Source organism: Tachysurus fulvidraco, chromosome 19, assembly GCF_022655615.1.
Source record: "Tachysurus fulvidraco isolate hzauxx_2018 chromosome 19, HZAU_PFXX_2.0, whole genome shotgun sequence".
Taxonomy (NCBI): Eukaryota; Metazoa; Chordata; class Actinopteri; order Siluriformes; family Bagridae; genus Tachysurus; species Tachysurus fulvidraco.
Window position 1 is genome coordinate 7,984,107 of NC_062536.1, and position 13,523 is coordinate 7,997,629.

The 13,523-nt window shown below is 37.2% G+C and overlaps 1 long non-coding RNA gene across 2 annotated transcripts in view; it reads left to right on the top strand.

Moving 5' to 3' along the window:
• Positions 1-262: 262 nt before the first annotated feature.
• The window catches only part of LOC113655869, a 75,913-nt gene continuing 62,652 nt past the window's right edge, over positions 263-13,523 (top strand). For both annotated transcript variants that reach the window (XR_003443822.2, XR_007138692.1), the window contains exon 1: positions 263-437. This is a non-coding gene — a long non-coding RNA (uncharacterized LOC113655869). The remainder of the gene's footprint in view (positions 438-13,523) is intronic.

The window sequence follows — 13,523 nt, forward strand, 5'->3', positions numbered from 1 at the left end:
ATAAGAGAAACGTACATTGTTTCACAGATGTTCCATGGCATTAATCTGGATAAAGATTATTTAATAAAAAAATAAATAAAAAGGTTTGATGGAAGATAACTGCACTGTAAGATCTGCAGTTTTTGGAAAATGATCCACATACTCATTATCCACTTTAGTTACACCTGAACACATTTATTTAATTATCCAATCAGCCAATCATGTAGCAATGCACTGCATAAAATCAAGCAGACCCAGGTGAAGAGCTTCGGCTGAAGCATCAGTATGGAGAAAATGTGACTTTTGGCCATGACTGACAGGCTGGTTTGAGTATTTCAGAAAACTCTGGGATTTTTATGCATTACTATCTATAGATGTACTCAGCATTGTGTGAAAAACTGAAGGACATACATCAGACAGCAGCTCTGTTGGGAGAAGAAACCTTGTTTGTGAGACAGGTAAGAGAACAAAGACCAGACTGGACTAAAATGTATTGTAAATGGGCATTTTAGTTTCTCTACACACAAATAATATGAAGGTAGCCTCTAAAGTCATCCAACCCTGTACCATAATCAGGTTCAGAAGAAACACTACATCCCCCTGGCTGTGTAAAGTGGTGCTGAAGGTCAGTATTTCCATTAAAAAGATGAGAAGTGTGGGAAAACAGAGAAGCTCATAAAATCAAGTCCCAATTTGGCATGACATGTCCACTTAGCACCTCTCTCCACGGACATGTGGTCTCACTACGTGTGTGTGCGTCCGTATGTATGTTTTGACTGTCGAAAAAAGCTCCATTAGGAGTTAATGTGAGTGTTGACTTGCAGATTATTCCCCTGACTCACCTCCCCTTTAACTCCGTCAGCGCTCATTACGGCAACGATAACAACATACACACACGGTTAAACGGTTGCTGATGGCAAAGGCTAGTGACTGTTATGAGTCACAGGTCGTTGTCGACTACTAGGTGTACACAGATGGCTTAAGCAGCTGTGGTGTGTGACTCTCTCTCTCTCTCTCTCTCTCTCTCTCTCTCTCACACACACACACACTGAAGTGAGCGCCTCATTGTGTGAATTTTCAGGTTTTTATCCAGTGCTTTGTTTTGCCGGGTCTGTATTAGACATCAAGTGGCAGTAAATAGATGAAGCTTCTTCCCAGATGTTGTTCCCATGACCTGAATGGGAACAACACACACACACACACACACACAGGATATGTATCTCTGTCTGGTCTCTCTGAGGCCGTGTACACCAGTGCTACAGTTACAGGTCGAGGGTGAAGGTTCGGAGGTCGTCTGACAATGACACAGGTGCGCTATTCAGCAGTGCTCACCTGTGGATCATGCTCCTCTTTCCAATTAAGAACACACAAGTACGATCACACACACGGTCACGACCATTCCATGAACTTGATGTAGTGAGGGGATTCTCTTTCTTTGGCGTGTGCATGTGTGTGTATGGATGTGTCCGTCTGTAGGTTTCAGTCTACGCGGCAGGTGCGAAAACAGGCCGAGCTTTGTCGTAGCGTCCCTCTGGACTTAATGTTATGTCTGTGTGTGTGTGTGTGTGTGTGTGTGTGTGTGTGTGTGTGTGTGTGTGTGTACGCCATCTGTTTTTACTTAGATAGATGCAACAGGCCACAGAAAATGTCCAAATCTTACCTGACACACACACACACACACACACACACACACACACACACACACACACAAACACACTGTACCACACCTGTTTTGTGTGTCATGGTGTCACTAATAACAACATTGATTCAAACATTATTCAATAGTAGACTATCGCACATGCCTTAAGCGCTATAAGTTATAGTATTTAATATATTTTGATAGGCACTCAACACCATACAGTTTGTTCAGCTCTTCAGCACAGCAAGTGTGTTCCATCATACCGTGTAAGGCGGGCACTGAAGAGCTAATATCATTAACCAGGGTTGCCAGGTTTTAACTATTTACAGCCCATCTACACAAAAGTCCTTAAAAAAAAAAGACTTTTTCAGCCTTTGCATAGGAAATGAGATTTCTCTGGTACACATGCACTATGATGTATGGATATTATCTACTGCATAATCCATACTCCTTCTATTCGTTTGTACATCATAGACACTGACTGCACTTTGCACTTTACCTTTGTTGTGGAAATGTTCCAAATATTCACTGTTCAAAATTTTGCTTGGTCACTGATTAAATGGAAGCACATTTGTGACTAACATTTGTAACTTGTTTTGCTGAACAGACCCGATATTCCTTGAGATTTAACCCTTCCACTGAAGACCGTATTCAGGCAACCACACTAGTTTTGCTCTAACATCAATATTCAGATTTTACACACTTAAGGATCCATTAAAAAAAGTGTACAAACACAAAGAATTTCTGTATACAAAGACATTTTCAAAGTCATGTGAACATATAGGAATGTAAAATCTTACTCTTCACTCACGTTAATGCTGACAATATCATCTGCAATGAGAATTTTCTTTACTTCCTTGGTGTCGGACCTTTGGGCCCTGCATGAATCAATGAATATAATCCTACAGGTTAAACCTGACTTCAGATTTAGATCAGATCTATTTAACCAGTTTAGCATTTAGCATTATAGTTAATCAGTGGATTAGTTGATAACAACAATGATCATTTCATTTAGTTAAATGGTTACAATTTAAAACTATGGTACTTACAATGGCCTCATAACTGAAGTTCCAAACCCTTACTATGTCATGTTGTATAGAGCATCTTATGGGCTTCAGTTTAAACCTGTGTCAGATGATTTGTATCAGGATGCTGCATCGAAATAACCAACAGAAAAAGACTAGGTTATTGTGGGGAGTCAACAAGTAGCTTTATTAATATTATTTAAATATTATTTATTTATTTATTTATTTATGTGGAAACGTCATGATGTGAAAATGAGATAAGAATGTATCTGCCTGAGCAACATGGTTCTGTTATAACCAAGTTCAGTTCAAGTACAGTTTTCTGGTTATCAGTGTGTCTTACGATGAAGGGGAATTCTCAGATGCTGTCACTCTGGGATTCTGGGTTCTTGCTAATCTGTCTGAAAGAGTCACTTTATTAAACTTCACATGTGAGCAAATACAGGCGGTTAATGGTAGGCAAACAGCATTGTGGGTGATATAAAAAAAATTGTTATACAAAGCAAAAACACTCTGATGAAAGATGCTTTAAAGTTTGATGTGAAATGTAATATTACTACTACAAGAAAGCTTACTGGATGCCAATGAAGATCAAAATCATTGTAAGTGTTAACATACAAGGTGATCAGGGTGAATGTTTGCTGAATGTTTGCTTCAATAATTAAAGACATTTGCCTGTAAATGCTCAGAATCAAATCTTATGAAATCCAGAGCTGCTTTATCTTCAGCTGAACTGTTCAGACACACTAACTATGCTCCATTAACTGTGCATCACACACACACACACACACACACACACACACACACACACACACACACACACACACACACACACACATGACTTGCATAACACACTCTCTCATATCCTCTTTTTTCCCACCTGCAGTTACAAAATTATCATAAAGTAACTGATTTTAATTCTTTGTGTTCTTGCTGAAGTTTTAGTATAGTGTCAACAGCTATGCTCAATACATTCTATACAGCTTAATGTCTGCAATACTGATGGGCCTGCCAAGCCAAACATCGCTGTATACACACACACACACACACACACACACACACACACACACTGATCCCCGGACGCCCCAGTCTCTCTGAGAGAGAAAAAGCTTAGGTTCATGCTGAGGTTAGCACAATACAGTTGGCTGGATCCTAAACCAAACCCCTTACACACACACACACACACGCACACAGGCTCACACACACACATACTTGCTGTCCATTAACTATAAAAACATATGTTGGGCTACGGTCTTTCTAACATGTGTCGCTCTGCTTGGCTGTTTATTAATTTTAGAACTCTGAAGCTGGATCTGTCATCATCTGAATACAAGGTCAAAGGTCAACATAAGAATGTGAGGAACAATACTTATACATTTGGCAATGCTCTCTACTTCTATTGGTGATACTTTTACCCCCCGTTTGACCTCGCCTACTTTCTTTCCATTATATTGGCCTTAATCCCTCGTCCACTATGTGCTCTCTGTCTCTTTTTGTCTCTTTCTGCGTACACTTCCGATCTCGCTAATGTTTTGCAGCCATTATAAATCTGAGTGTGATTCACTAAAGCAAACAATGCTGCAGAGAGTGATCCCTCCAATAACACTTTGTCAGTTCTAATCAGGAATGAAATATGACTCAACTGTCTGTGCCTCTCTCTCTCTCTCTCTACCTGTCATTTTTCCACAGGCTCCATTTCCTCTTAGTAACGCAGCACAGAATTGTTTATCCGTCTTTCTCCCTTTCCTCTCCGCTCATCTCTTCATCTCGTCCCTTTTCTCTTCAAAAGACAGTAAAGCACAAATATCTACAAGCTATGTACGCACAATCAGAAAGACCCAGCTTCTGTTAGCACTTCTCTCCTGTAGCGTGTTAGCGTCTCTCACACTGATCGCATAAAATCAAGTGTGTCCTAAAGGGCCAAAGTTCCTGTTTCTTTTGTTTCTTTCTCTTTTTAGACCTCACTGCAATTTTGGCCAGGAGGCAACACAAATCAGTTCTACCTACTGTACACACACATACACACATGGCATCATGCACAGACACTCCTCCTTCCTCAAATGTTTTGTGAACTGTGTGTGTAATAGAATGTGTGTGTTCTTTTCACGCTTTGTTATGTGTTTGTGCAAAAAAGTACAGGACCACCTTTGTGAGACTTCAAAGACTTCAAAATGGTTGAGATTTAGCTAGTGCTAATGAAAAACCAGCAACACACACACACACACACACACACACACACACACACACACACACACACACAGAGAGACCTGGTTGTAAAAAAGTAAAACTTTGGCTAATCGTGTATAGAAGGCACTTCGCTCTCTCTCTCTCTCTCTCTCTCTCTCTCTCTCTCTCTCTCTCTCTCTCTCTCTCTCTCTCTCTCTCTCTCTCTCTCATACACCCACTACACACACTCTGAAGTGCCCCATACATTCTCCACTAAACCATAGCTGCCTCTGATCAAAGGCAATTTATGAATAATTGACAAGGGCCACTTTCCTTCTCAGCAGCTTTTCCTTTTTCTGTCCTACTCACTTGACTCCCTTTATGCTGATCTATCCTTCCCTCTTATCCCTCAGTCTGACTCTCTTCCCCTCACTCGGTTGGTGTTTTCTTTACACTTTCCCTGTGGCCTATGAATTCTTCCTTCATAAAGGATCTAGAAGTCCATTGCTTGCGCTTCATCTGGATATAATCCCTGTAATATAAAACACTATATTATTCATTCATTGTTATAGAGTTATATGTACAACTGTCAGTGTTGCCTATTGTGATATAAAAAATCTGTATAATAAATTATAGTACATCGGTGTTAAAGATAACGATTATGCTTCAAAAATATTGTACCCAACTCCAAGAAAAAAAAAATGTTGCTCAGATACGGAAAAGCTAGTATTTAGAAAAATGTGACTAAGTTAACACCATCTTTCATTTAAAATAGAAATTACTTTTTGAAAGAAAAATGTAGTTACATTAAAATACTTTTGCAGCAAAAAAAAAGTAGCTACATTTGTTATCCGTCGAAACATACATTTTATACGTACATCTAAAAACGTTAACCGTCTTAAAATAGTAGCTGTGTTAAAGTAATCTATCAGAAAACTGTATTTATATTAACACATTATTTCCTAAAGCTGTAGCTTCATTAACGTTATCTCTCTAAAAACTATGTTTATGCAATCCATAACAAACTGTTAAGGCAATATGTTAGAAATGTGTAGCTACTGTATGTTAAAAATAAAAACCAAACAAACAAACTAAACAAATGCATAACTGTAACCTGTTCTACAAAACTAAGCGGGTTACATTGAAAGTATTTTTAGAAAATGGCTGAATATATCATGACATCACTACATTAACATCGTAGATAAAGTTGTCTGTTTAAAATCTGTAGCTACGTTAATGTTATCTGTCTGAAAACTAAATCTACATTAAAGCCACATTCTCTATCCTTAACAGATCCTTGATTAATAATTTGTCTTCACTATTTGACTACTGAGCTATAGAGCTGCCTCTATCACCTCCACGGCTTCAAGCCACTGACACAATGTGTCTATGTAGTTCTACAAATATTCTGGAATTTTCTATAAAGTACTCAATGATGACATTTTAAATGTCTCAGGTTATTCTGTTAATCATATGGGATTGAACAACACATGCCTTACAGACATAAGGGATTTTTTTTTTCCAGCAAGTTATTAGCTGTTATTGAGTTATTATTAGAGCTCTTACAATGACTCAACACCACCATGCAAAGACCTGCACACAGTTAGAATCTTTTAATGTGAAATAGGCTTTCTGGAATGTTACAAATGATCAGTTCAGATTTTTCTTTTGTCTCAGATCATTCATTCATTTTCTACCACTTATCCGAACTTCTCGGGTCATGGGGAGCCTGTGCCTGTCTCAGGCGTCAAGGCAGGATACACCCTGGACGGAGTACCAACCCATCGTAGGGCACACACACACTCTCATTCACTCACACACTACAGACAATTTTCCAGAGATGCCAATCAACCTACCATGCATGTCTTTGGACCGGGGGAGGAAACCGGAGTACCCGGAGGAAACCACAAAGGCACGGGGAGAACATGCAAACTCCACACACACAAGGCGGAGGCGGGAATCGTACCCCCAACCCTGGAGGTGTGAGGCAAACGTGCTAAACACTAAGCCACCGTGCCCCCCTGTCTCAGATCAGTTAGCAGTTAATAACTTCTTGCCAACAGTATTTCAGAAAAGGACATCGAGGTATTAATTAAAAAAATACACTTTAATTAATTTCGTACTCTGCACTCGTTTTCTATAGCTATGTGATTTAAATATTAACAATGCTCCTACTGAAAAACAAATAGCCTCCCTTTATTTAGCCATTCTACTGCTCAAACCAGTAGTTTTGTAAAGGATCATTTCATACTTCAGTCTCAAATCATTTTCCATGCTCAGAATAGGGCACCGTGTGAGTCTGGATCTGTTCACATTCATGTATAGATTATTTACCAAAGTGTATAGTAGCATGTAATAATCACATTTTAAGAATATCTTAGAAATGTTCTGTATCTTTTCACAAGCTTCTTTAAAATAGGAGGATAAAAAAGTGGTGTGTGATTGTAAGCTGTTTTGTGGGTGCCTTGGTTAGTGCATGCTGGAAAAGAGAGGTCAACTTGCATTTCCTAAAAGGCTTATAAAGTAAGAAATGTCTAAGCAGCTTCTAAACGTGGAATAGTGCCCGAGGCTAGGCGAGACAGAGCGGCGTGTTAATGACTACAGCACACAGGCCTTCACACAGCGCGACTGACACCTCCGCTCAGGACATGAAAGCACCTCTAATGCACCGTTCACTGGTCCATTAGTGTAAATAAAGCAAAATGGCTTCAGTAAATATCAGTCAGCGAGTATCACTTTCTCCCGCACAGGCCTCTATCCAAACATAACTCCTGTTTCTTCTCTGTTTTAGCCTGCAGTGACAGGGAAAGAGTCTTAACTGTAATACAGTATATCCATTACAACATCTCCTCCTTTTTCCTTAAAAGAAATGATGGAGACAGAAGGGCCTAGTTGATTTATGCTGAAAGAAGGAGGAACTGTTTACAGACTTTCTGTAGAGAGGAAGCTTTTAGAGGTCAAGCTCACTAGGGGGTTGTGTCAATGCAGAAAAATGTGTATATTTTTGTTTGATTTTAATTCAGGGTGTATTTATACACCAGGCTTGAGAATTAGAGATCCTAAACAGAAGAGACGCTCCTCTCACTATATCGGCTCTCAGCTAGTTCACTTTTAGCCTTACAGTATGCTAAAAGTAGTAGCCAGACTAGTCCCTTTGCCCAGACAGGATGCTTGACTAACCTTTGACCCCTGTAATGTGTTAATTTAGTTCTGACTTAAGCGTCGGGTCATTCTGTGGTAGCAGGGGCTTAGGAAATGCCCCGAATTTTTATCTACATTCAAATATATCTTTGGCTCCAAGAGTTCAAGCTATATTACGTAAATTAACTTCCAGGAACTGAGAAACAACTGAGGTCAACTCCTTAATCACAAATGTACAAGACTGGTGATGTTTTTATAAGGCTGTAAATACATAAAAATTCTGGACACACACACACACACACACACACACACACACACACACACACACAAAATGTCTTTCACAATAAAGATTTATTTTTTCAGCAAACATATACATAATTTTGCCAAAAAAGGATTTTTCATAGTCAAGTGTTAAACCTGATATAAGGAGTTTAAAGAAAAACTTTATTTAGCACACACTTTAACTTGTTAGGTTTCCTCTGGGTTGTCCATTTCCTCCCACCTCTAAATACACGACAGTAGTTGGACTGGCTAGGCTAATTGCCCCAAGGCTAATTACCCCTGCCAACCCCCTTAAACACCTTCATCTTATTCTAACGTAAACAATCCTGTGACCTCCAAATGATCTCCTGATACAATTTATTAGCTTTAATAGATGACTCGCACTCGACCACATCCTCCCCATCGTCCTGACTGATTGAGTCCTACATGTTTACTGTAACTCAGACTGACAGATGTTTTATGAGGACGTATACATACATAAATCAAAAAACCCTGTCGATAACCATTACGCTAAAACAATAATACTAGTTCTATTTATTAATTACTGTGTGCTCACAGACACAAAGATAAACAAACTGACTCAGTGAGATTTGACCTTAAACTCTAACATCCATAATAATGATGTTTGAAGGGCGCTTTGCAGGACTTGCTTTGGTGTTTGAGACAAAGCCTTGATATCACAAGGCATGTTTACTTTGGCATCAATGTCCTTAACTTGTGAGTAATGTATTGTTGTTGTTGTTGTTGTTGTTGTTGTTAATAATAATAATAATAATAATAATAATACATCGATAATTATTGATAATAATTGATAACATAGCCAGCTCATTGGCACTTAACCCCTAATGAACATCAATAATGACTTTCAAAGCACTTTCACAGGTAAATGTTACCTCCTTGTTTTCTGGTCCTATGATTGACTTTTATATTTAAAAGCAGTAAACAGAGTGAATTTTTTTTTTTACTATCAGTTCTCTGAGACCGTGCTGACCTTACAGCTCTTTGACACTGAACCCAAACCCCTAATGAGCACCCATAATGACTTCAGAAGGGTCTTTAAAACAATTCTCTTTGAGATTGAGCCACAGTGATACCATCTACAATGTTGTTTATTCTGCTATAGTTTTTTTTTTACTACTTTCAATCATACAAAACATACAGTCATGCTGCCAGTTTTTGGGAAGGCCCGCACCATTTTGTTCTAAATGCACTCTGGTATGATTTATCTATCGTGATCTACAGAAGGATCTCCTGTTACTGATTTGCATTGTTCAGAAAAATTACTGCTGACTCTCTGAGACTTTACCCTAATCCCTAATAAGTGCCCATATTAACTTTAGAAAAGTCTTTTGAAGGACTGAGTTTGAGACACAGCCACCATGATACCATCGGCAGGCATGTTTACTCTGGCATCGTCCCCTTTCCTGTCCTGTGATTGGCGCCTGGGTTGTGTTATGAGAATGACCATGGCATCCCAAGGGGGGATCTCTGCGCGCACCAGTCCCTCATGGGACACCCTGAAAAATGCATTAGTAAATTAACGTCCTCTCGGGGAACACTTCTCAGCTCTGGCGGAGTTAACCTGCAGCCTTCCAAGGTCAGGAATCGATACGGTCCTGTTTCGATCAGCTAATGATAGCCTTAGAAGCAGCCAAAGAAAATGCACTTTAAATAACTATCTTGAGAAAACATGAGCCCTGAATCTTTCATTTCTTCAATTTCTATTCCTTCTCCACTCCATATCGCTCTCATGCACTGTTACACATGCTGTGTTTCTTCTTCTTTGATAGACATTGCAAAACATGTAGATTAACAATAGGAAGATGGTTTTCAGATATTGAGATTTAATTTCAGTGACGTTTTTTGTTACAGTGCAATTAGATAAAAATCGATTGCGCCGTGTTATTTTTGGCGAGGGCGGAAAGCAAGGTGCGAGTGTGTGTGTGTGTGTGAGAGAAAGAATGACTGAGGTTGTCGTTTTTAGGAAGTGCTGCATATGCTTTGGATTAAGTGTGTTATAAAGTAGTTGACATGCAGTCATTCATACTCTAGAAAGGACATGAAGGGCCTTTGAAATGTTGTGGTCTTTCTTACACTGTGGTATGTGTGTTTAGAGGGTGAGGACTGACACCTATAAAGCTTATAACTCTACAATGTATTTACACGACATTGCCAGTTGTTCAGCTTTATTTCCAAATACATGATGATGTAATTACTGTCAAAACATGACATTACTTCTATGTTTAAAGAATCTAGAGTGTATGCTTGAGTCAGGATATCTTACAGTCACAGATCAAAAATGGCAGTAAAAAATAAATAAATAAACAAAAAAAATTAAAAAATAGAAACAAACACGGTGCCTTTAATTACATTCATGCTACTGTAGCTGCTCACTTTTAGAATTCAAGCTTGTGTCTATATTTTTCTCAGACTTACTGTACATAACACACACATTCTGGCTCAAGCTGAAGAAGAAAGTTTAAAACCCACCATCCATAATCATTCATCGGAACTGAGATCCTGTGGGACCCAAAAAAAAGTTGCAGAAGTGGGCAGTTTTTGGTCTAATGCAGGCAGGAACTAAGATCAGATAAGAAGCTTCAAAGGACAGAAAGGCAATGTTTATTAATATAGGAGTATATTAGGTGATGCCTTTACAATGCCTTTACTTCTTATATTCTTCTTACATTCATTCATTGGTCACGGACATGGCGGTTTATTTGACATGGTGGTTTAAATGACTCATTTGTTTATATCCTGGGAAATGAAGTAGAGAAGAAAATATCACAGGCAGTTACAGGATTGGTCAAAATATATATGTGGAAATAAACTGGAACTGCAAAATCTCTATAGTTGTAGGCAGGCTGATCATGTCATTGTTGTTTTGTATAAAAAACATATAAAAAAAAACATATATAAAAGACAGCTTGTCTTTTCATTTTGGCTTGTCTTTCAAACCCTGTGAGATTAATGTGATATTTTGAAAAGAAAGGACAGTCCTTAAGGATAGGTTTCCTACCTACAACCTACTGTACCTACAGCACATGTGCTTCATTTGCTTGCTTGAGAAATTCTCGAGGTTAGTCATTAAGTACTGTATCATGGCTCATCGTGTGCCCTGAGACCAGCTTTCTAATAATCGGGAACATACAAAAAAATTCAACAATAAAAATAAATAAATATATAAAATGTACTGTATATGTGTGTGTAAAATAAAAACATTATACAAACATTTATGCCTTTTTTTGTGTGTTAGGCAGCTCTGTATCTTTAAGCGCAAAGCAACCATCTGGATTGATGATGAAGCTTGCTAGTAGCCGAGGGAGAAAGAAAGGACGTGTTTCCTCTTTTGTGGCTTATTTGTAATGGTTTAATCACTCTGCATCGTTGCAGGCATTGATTCAAACATGATAACTCTTGGCTTGTATGCTGCATCAGCCCTGGTTTCGATGTGGAGATACAGGAACATGCACATAGATTAAATGCCATTAAATCTACCCTGAAAAATAGCTGTTTTTTTCTTCTTTCTTTATACTGACACATCTAGTGTCTTTTATGCATTTTCCTTGTGCTCGTACATTCCAGAATCGTGCTTATGCAGGGTTTAATCATGATCGTTTGGTGGATAAGACAGCATACACTGTTCTCCAGATTTCTGTGTATGATAGTATACTTGAATTCTTTTTACTTTGCCTGTACAAGCTATTTTTGTGTTATTTTTTGGGGGCTTCCTCACTGTGAACATGATGATATACATATTGTAGATATATATGATTTCGGGAGAGAAAACAAGAGAGGAAAATAAAACATGGCAAATATCACGATTTCCGGGTATAACATAATTTACAGAAATTATTACTGCTTAAGTGCTTTTATATGTAAATAGTTAGAAGTATCAGAAATGTTTGTTTAGTATTGCACCGAACATTTTCTGTAAAATAAGACATGCCTTCATGAAGAAATCCCAAATAAAAAAAAAATAATAATAATAAATAAATAAATAAATAAATAAATAAATAAATAAATAAATAAATAAAAAACATTTTTTTTAATCAAAGCCTTATTAAGAAATTAATACAGCAGTCTGCTGGAAACCCAAAAACACCAAACCACCACAGGCGTACTTAAGCGCCCGTGTGGATCTGTTCTTGATGCAGATACTTATAATTGAATGTAATTTTTGCTGTATAAAATATAAATAAATAAATAAAAATAGTCTGAAAATCAAATTCCAAATTATTAAATAATGCAGATTTTTTTTGTAGGCATCTCATGGAAGAGCATTTGCTAACCTAAATAGTCTGTATCAGTTGTGCTGAACATGTTTTATGCTTCAAAACATGTTTTTGTAGTTTTAGCTTTGAAGAGGAAGATTTATGTGCAATGTGAATTTACTTATCTTATCTTTTCTCTCTCTTTTTTAAATGATCGTGATTGTACATTTAATAAAATATCACTACATCTATGATTTTACATTTCACTTATTACACTGTTCTGGTCAATAAAAGAAAAAAGGAAAATGAGACAAATAGCTTTAATTGCCAATGTAATTATTTTACATTTTGCTTTATTGCTTGAGAAGGAAATAATAAAATTACATAACATAAAAACAAATAAATGAATAAAATAAAACTTAAATAAAATAAAAACCACAAAATAACCTTCTGACTTTAATAATGTATTAATAATATGTGTAGTTTTTTATGATCTTCTTTATTGAAAGCCTTTTATTGCCTCATATTTGTATTGATTATAGTATAGTTACATGTCATGCAATATGAATTTTAAATAAAACTTTATTCTAGTCCACGCTGTAATCGTCCTTTTTAGGGCTTTTCAGAGGAAGTTAAATGAAGTTCTGTGTTACGAGACATTGTAAGGAGTCAGGAGAGAATTTTCAATTATAACTCAATGAGCAAAATGTAAATAAATAAACAAATAAATAAATAAACAAACAAACAAATAAATAAATAAATGTTTGACTTTCGTGCAAATGCATAGGGCTTCTGATATTAATAGGCTTCAAATGTAAGGCATATTGTTCAGTAAATGTTCAGTAATTGTTCAGTAAACTACATTAAATATTTAAACACTAACAGGAATGTAGTTTACAATAGGACTTAGTTACAATACTGCAAATATGGCAGCCGAGTCCTGTTTCTGTGGAAGATTTAAACGAATGCAATATAATAATTTAATATTAAGCTCTAAACCTTTTATTCACATATCACCAAAAACTATTTACTACTATTTCGTAACAACCAAAAGTATTTAGTAAAACTAATAGGAAA